General features: G+C 39.2%; 1 protein-coding gene across 2 annotated transcripts in view; it reads right to left on the bottom strand.

Moving 5' to 3' along the window:
• si:dkey-166d12.2 (rap1 GTPase-activating protein 1) overlaps positions 1-18,116 on the bottom strand; it is a 116,878-nt gene that overhangs the window by 68,260 nt on the left and 30,502 nt on the right. The window lies entirely within an intron of this gene.

The following is an 18,116-nucleotide window of genomic DNA, read 5'->3' as shown; positions in this document are numbered from 1 at the left end:
ATAATAAAAAAGAGCTAGTCACCCACACAGTCGTCAACCAGCCATTGTTTTTATATCGTTTTGCCTACTTCACATAATTGCCCACTCCGGATTTTGCATATTACAAACACAGGCAGTAAAATTGATGCTCAAATAGATCGCAATTTCCAGTTGTTCTTTTTTGGCTCATCGGCTTTTGTTTGCAGTTGTTTACGAGCGTTATGTAGAAACAGCCACGTTATTATCTGCTAACGGCAATTTCCATTAAATTGTTTGTGGAAATTATGCTGCAAGAAAATAACCGCTTCAGGGACAGATACTGAAACAAATGTAGACTGGTTATTTGATGGTCCAAGTCAAGTCTGGGCTCCATCCATTTCTGTTAGAGAATCCTTTCCTTGTTATTCATTAGGCATTCATTTCCCTGGAGAGACAAAACAAGCTTTTAACAGAGACAACTGCAAACAAACCAAATATGTTAGACAAATTAAAGTTAGGAAGTAAAAAGCTACATTTTTTTTCTTGAAACAAACATGCTAATTCATCTCAGGCAGCTTAATACTTTCAAAGAATCCCGGAGCAAAAGTAGTTTATAGATTAGAGGAGGAGGTCTGTGACTTATCAGATAGGATCATAGATGGAGGGGAGAATTTTGGGGCAAAATTAATATGGATCACAATCCCTCAACAGGCAAGCTATAAACTATGAAACTGGTCCTGTGGAGTTCTTTAAGGACAATCTGGGGACTGTGTGGACAAGGACAGGCTTTGTTCAGCCAAGCTGCACTTACAAAACAATCATCCACTCATTTGAAGCACTCATTTGAAAACTGGGGTTATAAATTATTCAATACATGCTCATTAAACCTTTAACACCATTACTACATTACCATTCTACACACCCAGGTAGATATTTGTTACAATTTAATGGTTTGCATTAAAAGTATATGAATCGATCCAACCTTTTCTCACCTCACTACCTCACTCGATTACACTCATGGGAATCATTATGAAGTCTTCATTATGGGTCAGCAGCAAAACATACTTTAGTCACCTTTCCAAAGAAAGGAGCACATAAAAAAAAAAAAAAAAAAAATCAATATCAGTTTAAGTGTACGCTATATGTAGAATATTTTCACTGCTTTACCTTGCCATCAGACAGCCATTACTTTGGCCCTACATTTTCTCAACGTATTCCTACGCAAAAGCGCAACTGTGTTGCACACTGCATTGAGCCGCAGATCAGCTGTTCCGGTCAGACTCTCCTCGGTTTACAGTATGGAATAAAGAAAAACAAGAAAATAAAAATGAGTGATTATGACAGTGACGAGGAAATGGCGTTCACTGTGAAAACAAGAGGATAACTTTATGAACCAGAAGAACTTTTGCAGAGAGAGACTGAACAGCCAAACGAGAGAGAGGAGAAACTTATGTGGAAACTGGAGGAAAGGGCTGTCTGACATCAAGGTAAAGTGGTGAAAATATTCTAAATATAGCGTACACTTAAACTGAAATGGATTTTTTTTTTAGGTGTCTAAAATCTGTTTTGCTGCTGCCCCCCATCCACAGCAGTCCATTCCTTAGCTTCTCTATCAGTACTCCTGCTTGCTTCTCCAAACTGGGGGAAGTCATATACCGTATACTGCAGACTGACTATCGATAAGTACCTCATACAACCCCTCAGCAAAAAAGCCAAAATATCCCTTTAAAGTTCATTAACATGAATTTATCAGGTCAGCACAAAAACATAACCATCCTAATTGTGATACCCATTATCAATCCTTTGGGTGAAAAAAAAACAACCCTGCATGGTGTTTCAAGTTAGAAATGTATTCCTTTAGAAACACAGTGCTAATGTGGAAATCCAAGCACCTAAACAACCAGAAAGTTTACTTTTTCTGTAAAGACGTTTCCTCCACTTTAGGACTCTTGATGGAATTTGTAAAAGTGATTGCAGTTACCACAACTAAATTCCAACCTCACAAACACTAGTCCATTGGGGTTTTCATAAGAAGCAATTAGAAGCAAAAAACTCAATTGCCTCAACCATTCAATCATTTAGTTTATACATGTATAAAAAACAAATTTCAGAATAACATTACTTTTTTCTTTTCTTTTTCACTACTATTCCAAGAATCTTATTGCACATTTTCAAAACAAAGTAGTTGCTGTTCCAAAAATGTTGTTTTCCATGCCCTACATAGCACTTTCTTATCTAATATTGGTTCACAGTATCTGCCTGTGCACTCAGGCTAGCTTTCAACCTGACTCCTACTACTGAAATGTCAAACTGAGCCTTGTGAGTGCTTTCTAGGCAGACTTGGCAGAGCCCTCCAGCAGCAAAACACAATAGCCAAAGTAATTTCATTGCCTCATGAATTGTAATGCACTGTGGGCTCACTGCTCATAAAAATACTTTTCATATCTCAGATTCACATTCCGACGGCTACAAAAGCCATGACTCACATACATGACAGACTGTGACTATACAAAGTCGCATCCTTCCTCTTTCACACCCTCCTTTTAATCATGCTGAGATGCAGCTAATCACTTTCACTTTCCTCACAGTGAAATACACTACCCACATAAGCCTTTAATTGAATCTTACAACTATCTTACAATAACTCAGTATTACCAACATTAAATTTCTGAGAATGACACACCATTTCTGTTGATGATGAACGACAAGAGCTTCGCTTGTATTGTGTTTGTTTTCTCCAAAAGATATTAGGGTCGAAAAAAGGCGGTACTCCAGAGGTGATCTTGATTGTTTTTGGATAACATTATTTACCACTAATGGTCTGACTAATTCCCTCAAACTACCAGTGGGTTTACAGTATTCACTATGATACATTTAGGTTATTTTCCTTTTGAGTAGTCTGCAGTGTCTGACCAGCAACTTCTGAAAGGTCTTTAAAAAACAAACATGACCGAGACAATCAATTATCATCCTAATGAGCCAATCAAACCCACTGAAGCAATCCCTTTAACCTCTCCCTTTGTGGCTATTATGTCTAGGATTGCGGCAGCTATTCACTAATTATGGTTAAAGCTGTAAATTAGGAGAGCACAGCGCTGACAGCCACTGACCTTGTCAGAGTCATCTAGTTCTGCAGCTGTTGAGTAGGTGCAGTGCAACTCCCTGAGCAACAACAAGCAACAGGTACACTACCACAAAGCTGGCAACTCCAAAATCACACTCCGAGAGCTTAATCCTCCATCTTACCCTCCATAAGCTCCAAATGTGAAACTCCTTTTCCTCTGAGGCATCCTGCTGAACAGCTGATGAGGCTCCCCAGGTGAGCACAGGTATTAGTGCAGTTTACAACACCAGGCTACAGAAAAACCTCCTGCTTTTTCTATCTCTGTTCCTTTTTCTATGCTGCTCTCCTCTCTTTCTACACCTCTCTCCTCCCTCCTTGTCTCAACCTTTATCGAGTGTGTGTGTGTTTTTTGTCTGAGAGTATTTCATGTGTGTGTACACACCCCGGCCCTCCCTCCTTGCGTCTCCTCTGTGCTCTCTGGCTAAGTAGCTCCTATCTTTGCCAGATTAAGAGAAAGGTGCATCTGGCTGTCCCGTTGTCCTGGAAACAAACAGGACTATTTTTCAGGCTCTATCTGGCTAGTTCTTTCTCATTCCCAGCAAGACGAGGGAACAAGACACTTATATTTCCTGCCTATATCCAGTGAAGGCAACTTCCCCCTTTGCCGATCAACTCTGACAAGCGATTCACATGAAGTGAGTCACTAGAGCTCTTTGCTCGAGAACAGTTCTTGTAGGAAATAGGCATGTAGACATGGAGACATGTAGACCTAACAACACACAGGTTTTGAGACAGGATTCATGTTTTGCTACTGACCTTGTTTTAAGGGCTGCAACTAACATATTTTTATTTGATTGATCTGCAAATTGTTTTGTCTATTAAATGTCAGGAAAAAAAAGTGAAAAATTAGGTTCTAATTTTCCATGGACCAAGGAGGTGTATTCAAATAGCTTGTTTTATTTAACCAACAATCCAAAACTCCAAATAATTTAGTTTATTATTACATCATATGTCAACATATGACATCAAAGACACACATTTGAGAAGCTGTCATTTTTACTTGACAAAACTACTAAAACAATGAATCAAAAATCAAAATAGTTGCTGGTTACTTTTATATCAACCGACTAATTGATTCGAGTATATACTGTAGATTGACTAAGGATCAACATTAAAGCCAAACCTCAAATCTGCCATGACAGAGGCAGCAGTCACTGAACTCAAGTTATAATGGGTCAGCTTAATCATCTATGTACAATATTAAGCAACTTTAAACCTCTGCAGATATATGAAGTGGAATTCTGCCCATGTTCAGGACTGAAATATTTCTTTCTTTACCCCTTGGGAGGGTGCAGTGATCTGGCATGTTTGTACTGAGCTGGGATTGCAATGTCAAAGTGCCATGCCAGTCATTTGGCACACCTGCTTTTCCTTTAAATTTTTTCCTGTTGTTGAAGAGTCCGTTTAGAACCTGATGATTTCATATCCAAGTTTGCTGTCAGATTACCTGGCTCACATCTTAGATGACAACTAAATTACACTGAAGTGGAGTTGGACTGAAAAGAGGACAAACCACATTATCTGATTTACACAAGTCTCTCCTGTTACCTGACCTATTTCAACCTGATAATTCCAGCTCTATAACCCACATCTAAAGATTTTGCTGTGATCCCACTTCTCCTCAAATAACACAGTGACACCTACATCAGGGTATGAGGAAAGTGATATCTTTCCCAATCTGCTGGCAGAGCACGTCTGTTTATGGTCAAACAAGAGAGGACAATCTTACATCCCGATCCTTCTCTTTACTTTCCTCTATTTCATCTCTCCCTCTCTCTCTGCATCCTCCTCTCTGCTCTTCTCTCCATTAATGTCGTCCCTCTGCCTGTGGCTGCCTTTCTTACATACAGGTTTATCTTAGTAAATTACTAAGTGTTCTGCCATGATGAGACAGTATATCCTTCCCTGCCCTGTCCGGTTCAAGTGCATTTATTGTCCTCTTGTCCCCCTAAGCATCAGCGCTAATGTTGGGGTGCTCTGATGACTCCCCTGTCGACCTTTTGTGATTCTATTAGGTCTGACTGGACTCTGGCCAGACATGGGCTATAAATCAAATCACAAGTTTAGAGGACAGGACACAGGAATGTCCCATGCATATCCACAGTGTCCCCCACCAAGGTCCTTCAGCTCCTTTACTGATTGATATTGATACTGATGGACCTGCATTGACACTTGCCTCGTTGCTATTCTGTTTCTTAAATAAGAACAATCAATCATCTTTTGTACCAATGGACCTAACTTGTTGGTTCTGGGACCAAAACATTGTATATTAGGATTAAGTGACAGTGTTGCAGAAAAAAAGAGCAACTTACAATAGCGGAACAGTGTATTTTGTCATATATTTGGGGCATGACCTCAGGGCTAATGTCAAATATATTTATTTTATAATATATTATTTAATGCAACAGCCGTCTGCTTAGCAGAAGTGGTCTTTTAGGATTTGTTTATTTTAGAGCTGGAGCATTAGGACGGTTTGCCAAATAAATAATTCCCTGATTATTTAGGTCTTTGAGTCTTTTTTATACATTTGATGGTCATTTGCATTTTATGCAGATTTATTGTACTGGAAAAGTATTTAAATGTACTTTCACGACATAGTCCACATGCAAAAATGTAGCATCCTCCTCCAGTCAGATCCTTTTTTTATTTAGAGCAAAGTGGGCGCAAATGGCTGCCTCTTCCTTTCCAGTCAGCTTCTCTGGGTTCCTCGGCTTATAATAACACTGAAATGTCATGTCTCAAACAGAATGATTATCCAGAGCCAGACTTCTGCTGACAAACTTGTTATTGCAGCTACGGTAATGTAGTTTCAAGAGAGCTCTTTTCTCTGTTGCTTTCCCCGTGTGCCTCAAAAAAATGTCCTTCGTGATGATGTGGGAAGATGGGGAAAAAAAGGTATTCACAGAGTGATTTGTGTGAGGCAGGTGAAAGGGCAGTTTGGTGTAATTAGTCTATGGCCGCTGGTTTCATTCGGGAGACGTGGCAGGCTGGCTGGAGGGCTCTTCTAAAGCAGGTCAGCCTTGACTTTAAGGACTTGACTGGCAATGGGAGGATGAGGATGGTAATGAGAGGCTGCCCTCTACAAGCTGAGGTTCAGTTCACCCTGAAATACTGCTGTCACAGCGCTAGATAAATAGACAGAAAAACAAACTATAGGAAGGAACTTGATGAGTAACATTATGAGAAGAAGAAAATTAGCATTGAAGTAGAAGCTTCTTGTCTACAATAGTTTGTATTTGACAAAGGGAAAGACGATACAGACAAAAACCCAGAGGGCTTGTCTGGTCTTGTGGTTAAAATTGCAGTTAACATCTCTGCACTTGCTGCCTTGATCCGCTACCGGAATATACAGTAGCTGATATACTGCAAAGTGAGCACAAACACATTGGCTGTCCAAACGTCCACACTCTCCTCAGGTGAGAATTAGTCAGTAAAGCCTCATGTGCAGCAACAGCTCTTCTTATGTGGGTCTCTTAAGGACAAAGGAGCAAATACTGTACAGTGGGAACAGCAAAGCACAACACAGACACATTAAATATTTACCAGCTGTGTGCACAACTACACCCCTGACAAGATAATAGGGACAGTGGCTTGAAATGCCGACAGTCATCTTTTCATTTTGGTTTGGTCAGACTTTCTGTGGGCTAAAAATGCACTTTTGCTTTACTTCAAACAGCACCGTTAATCTTTTTTTTTTCAGTGGGATATTTTTTTAACCCTACAAGCAGCGAATGTCAGCATCACAAAACCATTAGTTAAAAGTCAAGACTTTGATCAATTGCATTTCAAAGGCTGTTCAACAGCAACCTCTAAATTTCTAATGCACCAAGTATTTACTACTCCCGCTGAAGCTGAATATTAAAATTGTATTCAGGGTTTTATGCAAGAAAGGCAAACAGGGAAGAGAAAGCCAAACGAAAAAGGAAGGCAAAAGACTAATCAAGTTGTCTTGGAGCAACATTACCCTCACTGTTTGCCAGGGGAACTACTTTTCCTCCTCTCAAGCTGCTGAGTGTCTCAGGGGCTGTTTGAGAGCTCTGTTTGACACCGACAACTTGGAATTTTAAGCAGACTGCCTATGATGAGTTTCACAGCATAGAGAAAAGACAACAGGAGAGGCAAAGAGACACACAAGCTCACGAACAAAAGCATTACGATTCTTTTTCTCGTTTTTCTGTAGCTTTATGACACTGTCCATTATTCCATTACAGGTTGTGCACAAGTTACTGGTCAGTACAGTTGCGAGATTATGGAGCAGAAAATGGCTCTTCAGAGGCAGACACTGTTCCGTAACCAAATGCAACAAATGAGTTCCTCTCTGTCTGCCACAAATTGCGGGAGCAATATTATCGGGGGTACTGACATTGTAGAACACGCTCATCAAAGACAGACAGATTCCAGCAGGAACTCGGTACACTATTCTTGTCCTCTATCCCCTAGCCTCCTCTAGATCTGAATGTCATAAATTTCACAACTCCTCTCCAGGTCATTATAACAGAGGAGGATGTGGTGTGGGGGCGTCACAGAAAAAAAAGTAATTAGGGAGATAGAGAGAAAAGACACAAAAGAGAAAAAGAGGGTGTGTGTCTGAGACTGGCGATAATGGTGTGGAAATATATAGCATGATTAGGCATTAGGCCTTCATTTCTGCTTTCTTTGTTTATGTACACCCAGTTCACAGTCACATGCATGTTGGAGAGGAGACAAAAAAAAAGGAAAATGAAGACACAAATCATATCAACAGAATGGGAGATTCTGTGAATGTTCCCCAAGAGCGATGTAGAGTGAGGGCACAGCGTATAGCAATTTACAGCATCGCTACACTCACACAATCCCGCTGAAAGACCCCAGCAGGATACGTAACTCATCCTCCGCGGTGAAAACAAAGAGCAGAAGCCCATTAGAACAAATAAAGAGAGAGATGTGGCGAGTAGGGTCGAGGGAGAGAGAAACCAAGCGTATTTTTCATGTAACGATTGAGTCAAGCAGGAGAGAGCCCCACAGGCCACATCCTTGGATTAATGACTTTGCAGACAGTGCAGCAACAGAGACTCAGTTAGGGGCTGACTTTGATTTATCCACATGAGAAGGCTAGACGGGGACCGAGAGGAGGCAGGCCGAGATTTCAAGCCTCGTACAGCCTCATCAAAATAATCATTCATTCAGACCTCAGGGCCTGTCCACTGCCAACAACCTCAACCTGGCCTGCACAGACGTTTTAGAGCCATCGCATTGAAAGCTCTTACACAGAACATATGGTTACAGTTCAACAAGATTTGTTGGTTTCCTGTCTTCTTGGCATTTGTGGATGTAACACCTAATTGGGGAGTGGTACTATTCAAATGACCTGTCACTTTGCAGTATAATGACATTTAAGTATCTGAGAGAGTAAGAGAAAATGTCTGATTATGCAACCATATCATCTTCAAGTTTCCTAAGTACTGAGCTCTTAAAATAGAGTATCTGAAAATCATTTTATGCTTTTATTAATACAGAGGAACCAGTATGGAAATACTGCATGGACGATTCTTTCAAAAAAGGCTCATTGATGGAGATTGTTTTTAATTGTATGTTTAATGCCTAAGGCTGAAACGATTAGTCGATAGATCGATTAGTCAATCGACTAATAATTATTATTGAACATTAATTAAGTAATTTGTCTTGTAAAAGCACCAACAATTGTAGTGTGAGGATTTTCTTTGTCTTAGGTGATCATAAACTCAATATCTTTGGGTGTTTGGTCTGTTGTTCAGACAAAAGGGCAAAATGAAGCTATTTGATGACATTATTTTGTGCTTCAGTAAATTGCAATGGGCATTTCTGAGATATTTTAGGCCAGGTGATGAATTCCTTAATCGAGAATCGGTTATTTCAAATCTACTTTGAACGAGTTTTTGGAGTGTAGTGTGGAAGACTGATACTAGCTTCAGGTGAACTCCAGATTGTACTTTTGCATAGAATGTAAACTGTGATGTTGTACCTTATCTTTTCTATTGCAATCTCTTGGAAAGGAAAGGAATGACTTCAGGGACCAGTATAGAGAAGAGGAATGGTACTATAACAGCACCCAATCAACCAACAACATATTGCCACAAGAGTACTGTTTGATGACAGACTTTAGAGACGTTCTACTTACTTGAAAAAGAGAGTTTGAGTGCTATTTTTTTAAAGTATTATTCTAATAAAATAATATGTTTTAATACTAAAGTAGAAGTGCAGCAACACCTATTGGGCAACAATTGGATGCTATTTGTTCTGGATGTTTTGTCTTTGCTGTGCTCGAGAGATACGGAATGCACTGTGAATCAAATCAAAACAAATTACGAGCAATTTAAAGTCCTGCAACTTCTCTATTTGAAGAAGACAATGAGACTGTGACCAGCCTGCTTTATAAGAAGCAATCTCATATGAAGCTGCTGAAAGCGTGGATGGTGCTTTCCCCCAGCAGGACCGGACTCAGAAGACACTGAACTGCTTTCAGCACCATGGACAGCAGCATCTGAATCTATCATTGCAAATTTAAATTGCATGGAGCAGCATGCTGAACTTTATTTTAAAATCTAGTTAAGATCCATAATTTCCTATGTGTCATGATAAATTAAAGGGAAATATATAAAAAGTTTCATTTCATGTAATGCTGAAGCCAGAATAATGTATATTGATTTTATTTCAGAATAATACAAGATTATTTATCTTTCTTGATTTAGTTTTCAAATATAGCTACTACACCTCCAGAAAAGACAATTGCTTCATATTTTTGTATGTGCAAATTATGGCAATTGAGAATTACGTCCTCACAGGCATGGCAATAACAGCTCATTTAATTCATATTAGATAAACTTGAGCTCAGTGGATGCTTACCAGGCACGGTTCGGTTCAAATTATGTCTCCTGGAGCCAATCAGAGCTAATTCCTGTCATATGTTAAACTGAAAATATCACAACTTTAACCTTCCCAAAATCCATTTTTTTTATTTTTTATTTGCTAAATGTCTTAAACTTTTTAGCAAACAGTTGCCTGTGTAAACATCCAGCAGATACAGAGCAACATGAGCTTCCATTGTAAGTTCTGTTTTTTGGTTTTTAGTCTCCACTAACCCCTGAGGGAAATATTTGGCTCTTTAGCTGCTAAATGCTCCTCAATGTTCGCCAGCTAGTTGCTAACTATGCCTGCCATTTGGTGCATACTTTTGAATTTGCTTAATTGGGCCACCATAAATGGACCACTCACACATGTACATACACACACTTGCTCTTAACAAATGCTCATATGTTTGGACATTTGCATGCTTTTTCAACACAACAACAGAATTTCCATAAAGTACAACCCTGAGGTATGCTGAGCAACAGCTGCTGAAGGTGAGGGAATGTGCTTTGTGGCACTGAGGCTCAGTGTACAGTGTGATCTCTGTGTTCATGCCTGGTGGCAATAGCCCTTGACTTCCTTTGCAGCAACAAAAGGCAAAACAGCTCTTTCATTTGCCTTTGTTCCCACCATGACATTTCACCAAATGTGACAGCACTGGAACAGTCCAATCCCTACTGTGGCCCTGACCCACAGACTCCAGCTGGGAATTGCTAAGCATGCTCCTATAAGAGACGACTTGCTGTGACACGATCTATGGGATGGCATTTATCAACTAGAGGTCTGAAAATCAAATTCACAGGACTGCTCTGACAGGATCAGGATCATTCCTGAATGTATTTCCACAGGACATTGGAGTATTAGAAACGGCAGCTTTTAGTATGACAGGAAATATTATGTATCAATTAGGTTTAGAAATTTAATAAAAAATGCTCCAAAAGTCCGTACTTTGTAATTGGCTAGCGAAAAAACTGAGCATGATGTGGCTCTATTTGTTATAGTAGATTAAGTGTACAAATATTACAACAAGAAATCTACTCCACTGTTCAAGGCTGTGTGATTTACTAAATAAAAAAGGGGGTAATAATCATCCTTATCAAATTTTAACAGTCTCAAAAAGGTTTCAGTGCTCAGACATTTCTAACAGCAGCCAGAGCAAGCGGTTATAAATAATTCGAAGACACACATCCATCTCGACCCTGTATTGTAAAGAAATATACAATAGGTCTGCCCTTAACAGCAGTCAAGCCTAGTTTCAGTCAGAAGTAGCATTTAAACTCTGGAGCTCTGATGTTAGCCATCCTTGAATGCTTGTTTGCTTGAGAGGGGAAGATAAGTGTCAGTTCTACTGTAGGTCATTTTCCATTTCTAATAAACAGTATTCAAGTCAGGGATGTAAAGCCCCTCTCTATCCCATGTTTCAGACCGGAACCAAAGCCAATTCAGGATGTCTGTGTTTTGGAATGATTGATGACGGGCAACATAAGGTCACACCAAAGACAAGTGGAGGAGAAATGTGGGATTAAATTAAATATAAATTCAAAGTATCCTTGGAGCCTGGGTCCCTGAATAACAGAGCAGCATTTAGGTCAACATGCAAAATAGCAATGCACCAATTTGACTGAGTCTATAATACCTCTCTATAGGCAATAACATGCAACGAGATAGATGTTACAGCAGTATATGAACACACATGGTCTATATAGTACATCCCCAGAGCATCAGTATGCAAGTGAGCCATGAGATTATCTGTTGCAGCTTGCTATTGAGCACTAAAACAAATGCTCACTCTCATTCTTACCTGGTAGGACGCACACTTCTATTTTCAACAATTATTTCTCTGATTGTCATTTCCTTTCCTGTGAGGTACCCAAATGCTTTGTCCACTGCTTTTTTCATTTTACATGCTCCCACTTTGCAACATCCTCAGTCAACTAAATTAAAATTTTCATTTTTGCACGGATGACACAGATTTATGTTCCCATCCTGCCTGGAGTAAGTCCTCCAAATTAAATGACAAAATGTGTTGTTTGTGCATGCTCTCAAGAGCAACACATAGATGAGAAGCGTTTCTGATCTAAGGGCCCCATCAGTAGGACAACATCATGTGTATGTGCCTATCATATTAATCAAATTAGGCACAAAGTTACAGACCTTTTAGTACACAATTTCTTCTTTTTGTTTCTATCCCTGCACTGCAGCTCAGCGCCAAAAAAAAGTCAGTGGAAACACAAAGGGAGGATATTATAGATTTCCATTTGATTTGACTAAATCAGACTGCTGAAGCCTCATAAGCTTTGAATAAACTTTGGAATATATTTAGCAAAGAACGTGGACTATGGATTTTGCATTGAAAGCGCGTTATCAAGGAATCTTTTTGTGGCCAGTATGAAAATGAGAAATTATTATAGCAAGCAAAATCTTTTTCAATGTTCATAGAGCCACATGACTATTGTTCAAAGACAGGGGATAATAATAAAAACACGTGGTATTTATCTTATCGAATTAGAAAGTATTCCTTCATTGAAAGAAAAAAACGGCACTGGAGGCTTTTCTCGGAGGAAAAGATGTTTTTTCTCTTCTCCCGACTGGTTTCGGCAAGAATTTGATCTGATCAGTTGATTTGGCCCGTCTATCACCAACATATAGGTGGTAATAGACAGATGGTTTATCCAATCAGTTAACCAGTATTTTCGCCCCTTACCAAAAGTTCTCCAATGGAAAGTTCCCAGATGGATATGCCGAGCAAATGCGAAGCAATCCATCTGGCAGAGTCAGGTTAGTTATGGTTGTGCTACCCACAGAGAACTCCTCTTTCCTCTCACTGTACATAACTTTGATTCAGGAACCATGTTTCTTTGTTTGTTTTAACTAGTCCACATCAAATTCACCTTAGCGCTAACCCTCCAGGGAATCCATGATGCCATTTAAATTCGATTTTAATGGCATCATGGATATCAAAAATACCATGGAATTGCATGTCAAGACTTCATAGACACCCGTTTTGCCCAAAACACATTTTGATTATATGGGATTCAAAATTATTACTTACAAAAGTAATAGGGTAGATGTACATCATTAGTATTTGCTTGCTTAAAAAGGTCCCATGGCATGAAAATTTCACTTTGAGGTTTTTTAATATGCGTTCCCCCAGCCTGCCTATGGTCCCCCAGTGGCTAGAAATGGCGTTAAGTGTAAACCGAGCCCTGGCTATCCTGCTCTGCCTTTGAGAAAATGAAAGCTCAGATGGGCCGATCTGGAATCTTGCTCCTTATGAGGTCATAAGGAGCAAGGTTACCTCCCCTTTCTCTGCTTTTCCCGCCCAGAGAATTTGGCCCGCCCATGAGAAAGAGAGAGACATCATGGCTCGCAAACAAGTAAAGTGGCAGTTGGTCAAGACCACACGCCCACCCACATGCTCCACTGTCCATTTGGACTCAAGTGTAGTAATTGAGCACTTGTTTACTGTTCAGTATGAGGCTATATATCACCAGAGGACATCAAGTAGAGTCGTTGACTAATGAAACAGATGCAGTGCCTGTTAAAGGACACTTCAGCAGGATGGATACATCCTTCAATGTCCAGAGGAAGGACTTATTCTTTGTTTAAAAAAAGGATTTATAATCTTTAACAGAAAGGTCGACCTTAGAATATTAATCTGAGCCTGTCAGTGGCAAGACAAGCACTTTTATGAACGTAAATACAAGCTGGACAATTGTCCTATTACAGTTTTTTCCAACTGCTTACACACGTTTTCAAAACTATGTCTCCTTTTTTCAAAACTCTACACACAATTCCTAAAACTGCACACACAAAATGCAAAATGCCTCATATCTCCTTCAAAATGAAACACTGCATTCAAAATACCATAAACACATCTCAAAATGAAGCATTTGCATCAAATGGCAAACACTTTTTTCATAATAGTAAATTTTTGGATATACCATGTACACACTGTTGTTCTAAATCTAAAGCTCTTTTGTCGTTCATAGGCTTATATCTACATTTACAATGTTCTAGAGGTAAAGTAATCTGCTGAGAGGGGTTGAAAAGTGCACTGTAAAAAACAATGTAGTGTTACAGTAAAACAGAAAATATTGATTGGGCAAAACATTACGCTTGTAAGAGTAGCACAGTGTTGTATACAGTAGCATCAAACAAGAAAACAAAAGTATAAACATATGTAAACCAAAAGTATCATTTTTAGAATAAAGAATATGTGTATGTGTGTGTGTGTGTGTGTGTGTGTGTGTATGTGTGTGTGTTGAGAGTGTTTGTGCGTGCTTGATTGATTTATAATGCTGAAATAGTCATTAGATAGTTGCAGTATGGACGCCACTGTAAAGCTACTCAAGATGGGCTTCTCTCATTGGTCAATCCGTGGTTGATCACATGATGAATAAGTGTGGCCCTGATCTCATCAGAGATGGCTCTCCTTCTTACTCTTCTTCCCTCCTCCTCCTCCTCCTCCTCCTCGTTGTTGTCCCCTGTCTCTCCCTCCTACTCCCCTTGCTCTGTCTATTGTTGGCATCCATTGTTCAAAACAGGTAATCTGACCTTTGACCTCTGTATAGGCCTATACTAAAGCAATGATTGGTTAGTGTTCAGTTATGACATAATGTGTTTGCAAATGTGAGGAGTGTGTGTGTGCCCTGGTAAATAAGTGTAGCATTTTGATTGGTTGTGTTTAGAAAAGGAAAGCAAGTCACTTCTTGTTAGATTTTTGTGTCTTAGGTAGAGAATTGTGTTTAATGTTTTGAAAAAAGTGTTTTATGCAATTGAAAGCTGAGTGAAAGGCTGAGAAATAGTTTATGGTTTTGGAGATTTGCTGTGTAGTTTTGCACTTTGAGTGAGAGGTTTCAAAAATCGTGTGACATGAAAAGATTTTGTGTGTAAGCAGTTGGAAAAAACTGTAACTTACATTGTAGCTTGTTTCGCTGTTGCCGACTGCAGTGATCTTGTTTAATACTGGACCAATGTCAAAGGACAATATTTCCTCAGTAGCTTTAATTGCATCCGATACTCAATGAGCTGTTGCAGAAACAAGCCAAGGGTGACGCAATAAAGCAAAAGCTGTCAGATAAATGTAGTGCAGTAAACATTACAACATTTCCCTCTGAGGTGTATTGGAGTACAAGTATGAAGTAGCAGCAGGGGCGATTCCAGGATCAGACCTTTAGGGGGGCTCAGCCCCTAATGAGAATGTGACACGGATATAGTGCATGCAAAAGTGTTCATCAAAAAACCTTCTTCACAACCGCGCTCCTGCTCTCCCTCTGACAGATAGAGACTCAGCCAAAGGCGTGAGTCTGGCACAACCACCTCAACCAGAATCTAAGCTTTCCAATGATATTAGCGCTAGTTGCTGTGACAAATGGTTTGCGAGAAAATTAACACTGAACTTACATGAAATGGCTCACAAATTCTTCACTCAACACATGCATCGGTACAACAAGTGGTTCCTGGGTAATCTGGTTTTGAAATTGCAACAAATTTCTACATGGTCTCCAACTTTGGGCCAAAATTATAATGTATTATCATGTATACTATTTATGTCAGCATAGGAATTCTTGTAAATTGCTTAGCCAGTGTATCCCACCATAATGGTCATTACATTGCCACAATATACACACACACACACACACACACACACACACACACACACACACACACACACACACACACACACACACACACACACACACACAGTGTTAATATTATTTTCATCAATTAACAAAATGCAGTGAATGAAAAGAAGAGAAATTTAATCAAGTCAATATTTGGTGTGACCACCCTTTGCCTTCAAGACCGCATCAATTCTTCTAGGTACACTTGCACAAAGTTTTTGAAGGAACTCGGCTGGTAGGTTATTCCAAACATCTTGGAGAACTAACCACAGATCTTATATGGATGTAGGCTTCCTCAAATCTTTCGGTCTCTTCATGTTATCCCAGACAGACTTGTTGATGCTGAGATCAAGGCTCTGTAGGGGCCATGCCATCACTTCCAGGACTTCTTGTTCTTCTTTACACTGAAGATAGTTCTTACAGTTTTTTACAATTGCTTACACACTAAAATTAAAACTTTCCCACAATTAGCAAAACCTTACACTCAAGGAGCAAAACACTGGCCTAGATTTGCACAACTGTAAGCACATTGTCAGCTTCACACTTTTTGCAAAACATCACACACAGTGATTTGCAAAACACTAAACACACTTGTATGCATTTGACACAAAAATGTATCATGATGTCATTTCCTTGCAATTTCAAAGCAAAGGCTTTCAAATGAACTAATTAGTTAAACACAGCCACCAGGTATGAAAACACATGATTGCTTACAGTTTTTTTCAATTGCTTAAGCACAATTTTGAAAACAGGGAGTCTTTTTCAAAACACTACACACAATTAGCACAACCACACACCCAATTAGCAGAACATCTCAGACCCTTTGCAAAATGAAACACAAATTTATAAAAAACATTTTGTTACCATATGAAACACATGTTCCATATGACTTAATCCTGTTTGAACCAGTTACCACTGCTGTTGCTAACCTAAAACAATTTTAGCAATTCTACTTCTCAGTGATTAGAGTACTGTAAATGAAGTACACAGAGAAAGTGCAAATTTACAATACAGTTTTTTCCAACTGCTTACACACAAAATCTTTTTATGTCAAACGATTTTTGAAACCTCTCACTCAAAGTGCAAAACTACACAGCAAATCTCCAAAACCATAAGCTATTTCTCAGCCTTTCACTCAGTTTTCAATTGCATAAAACACTTTTTTCAAAACATTAAACACAATTCTCTACCTAAGACACAAAAATCTAACAAGAAGTGACTTGCTATCCATTTCTAAACACAACCAATCAAAATGCTACACTTATTTACCAGGGCACACACACACACTCCTCACATGTGCAAACACATTATGTCATAACTGAACACTAACTAATCATTGCTTTAGTATAGGCCTATACAGAGGCCAAAGGTCAGATTACCTGTTTGGAACGATGGATGCCAACAATAGACAGAGAGCAAGAGGAGGAGGAGGAGGGAGAGACAGGGGATAACAACGAGGAGGAGGAGGAGGGAAGAAGAGTAAGAAGGAGAGCCATTTCTGATGAGATCAGGGAGAGAAGCCCATCTTGAGTAGCTTTATAGTGGCGTCCATACTGCATGCAACTATCTAATGACCATTTCAGCATTACAAATCAATCAGACTTTGTTGTGCACAAAGTGCATACAATTCTGCCCCCCGCCCACACACAAGCACGCACAAACACTCACAACACACACACACACACACACACACACACACACACACACATATTCTTTATTCTAAAAATGATACCTTTGGTTTACATATGTTTATACTTTTTTTTTCTTGTTTCATGCTACTGTATACAACACTGAATGAAAAAAGTGTTTGCCATTTGATGCAAATGCTTCATTTTGAGATGTGTTTATGGTATTTTGAATGCAGTGTTTCATTTTGAAGGAGATGTGAGGCATTTTGCATTTTGTGTGTGCAGTTTTGGGAATTGTGTGTAGAGTTTTGAAAAAAGGAGACATAGTTTTGAAAACGTGTGTAAGCAGTTGGAAAAAACTGTAAGTTCACCACACACACACACACACACACACACACACACTACACTAGACCAATGCTGCAGACTGAGGAAAATATAATGTATTTCTCTCCATATACCCAAATCAGTCAACATGTCAACATGGAGAATCACAACAAAACATGTCCCAGTTTTCATGCTACTACAGTAGTGTGCATAACACTGTTAGCTCAGCAAACAACAAACAAACATAAAATACGGTATCCAGTACAGATCACAAAAATACACAGAAATACACGGAAAAATACTAGACATTATCTCTTCGCCTAGCTGGATCTGACCAGAGAATTTAATCAACATCACAGGCAAACCTCATTGGCAAGACAACCGTCTTGAATGTCGAATCCATCCTTAAAAAGGCTAAAGGTGTTTTAGGTTAGCAACAGCAGTGTGTAACTGGTTCAAACAGGATTAAGTCATATGGAACATGTGTGTTTCATATGGTAACAAAATATGTTTTTTATAAATTAGTGTATAGTTTTTGCAAAGGGTCTGAGATGTTCTGCTAATTGGGTGTGTGGTTGTACTAATTGTGTG

This window comes from Perca fluviatilis, chromosome 4, assembly GCF_010015445.1.
Source record: "Perca fluviatilis chromosome 4, GENO_Pfluv_1.0, whole genome shotgun sequence".
NCBI lineage: Eukaryota > Metazoa > Chordata > Actinopteri > Perciformes > Percidae > Perca > Perca fluviatilis.
This window is presented reverse-complemented; position numbering and strand designations above follow the sequence as displayed.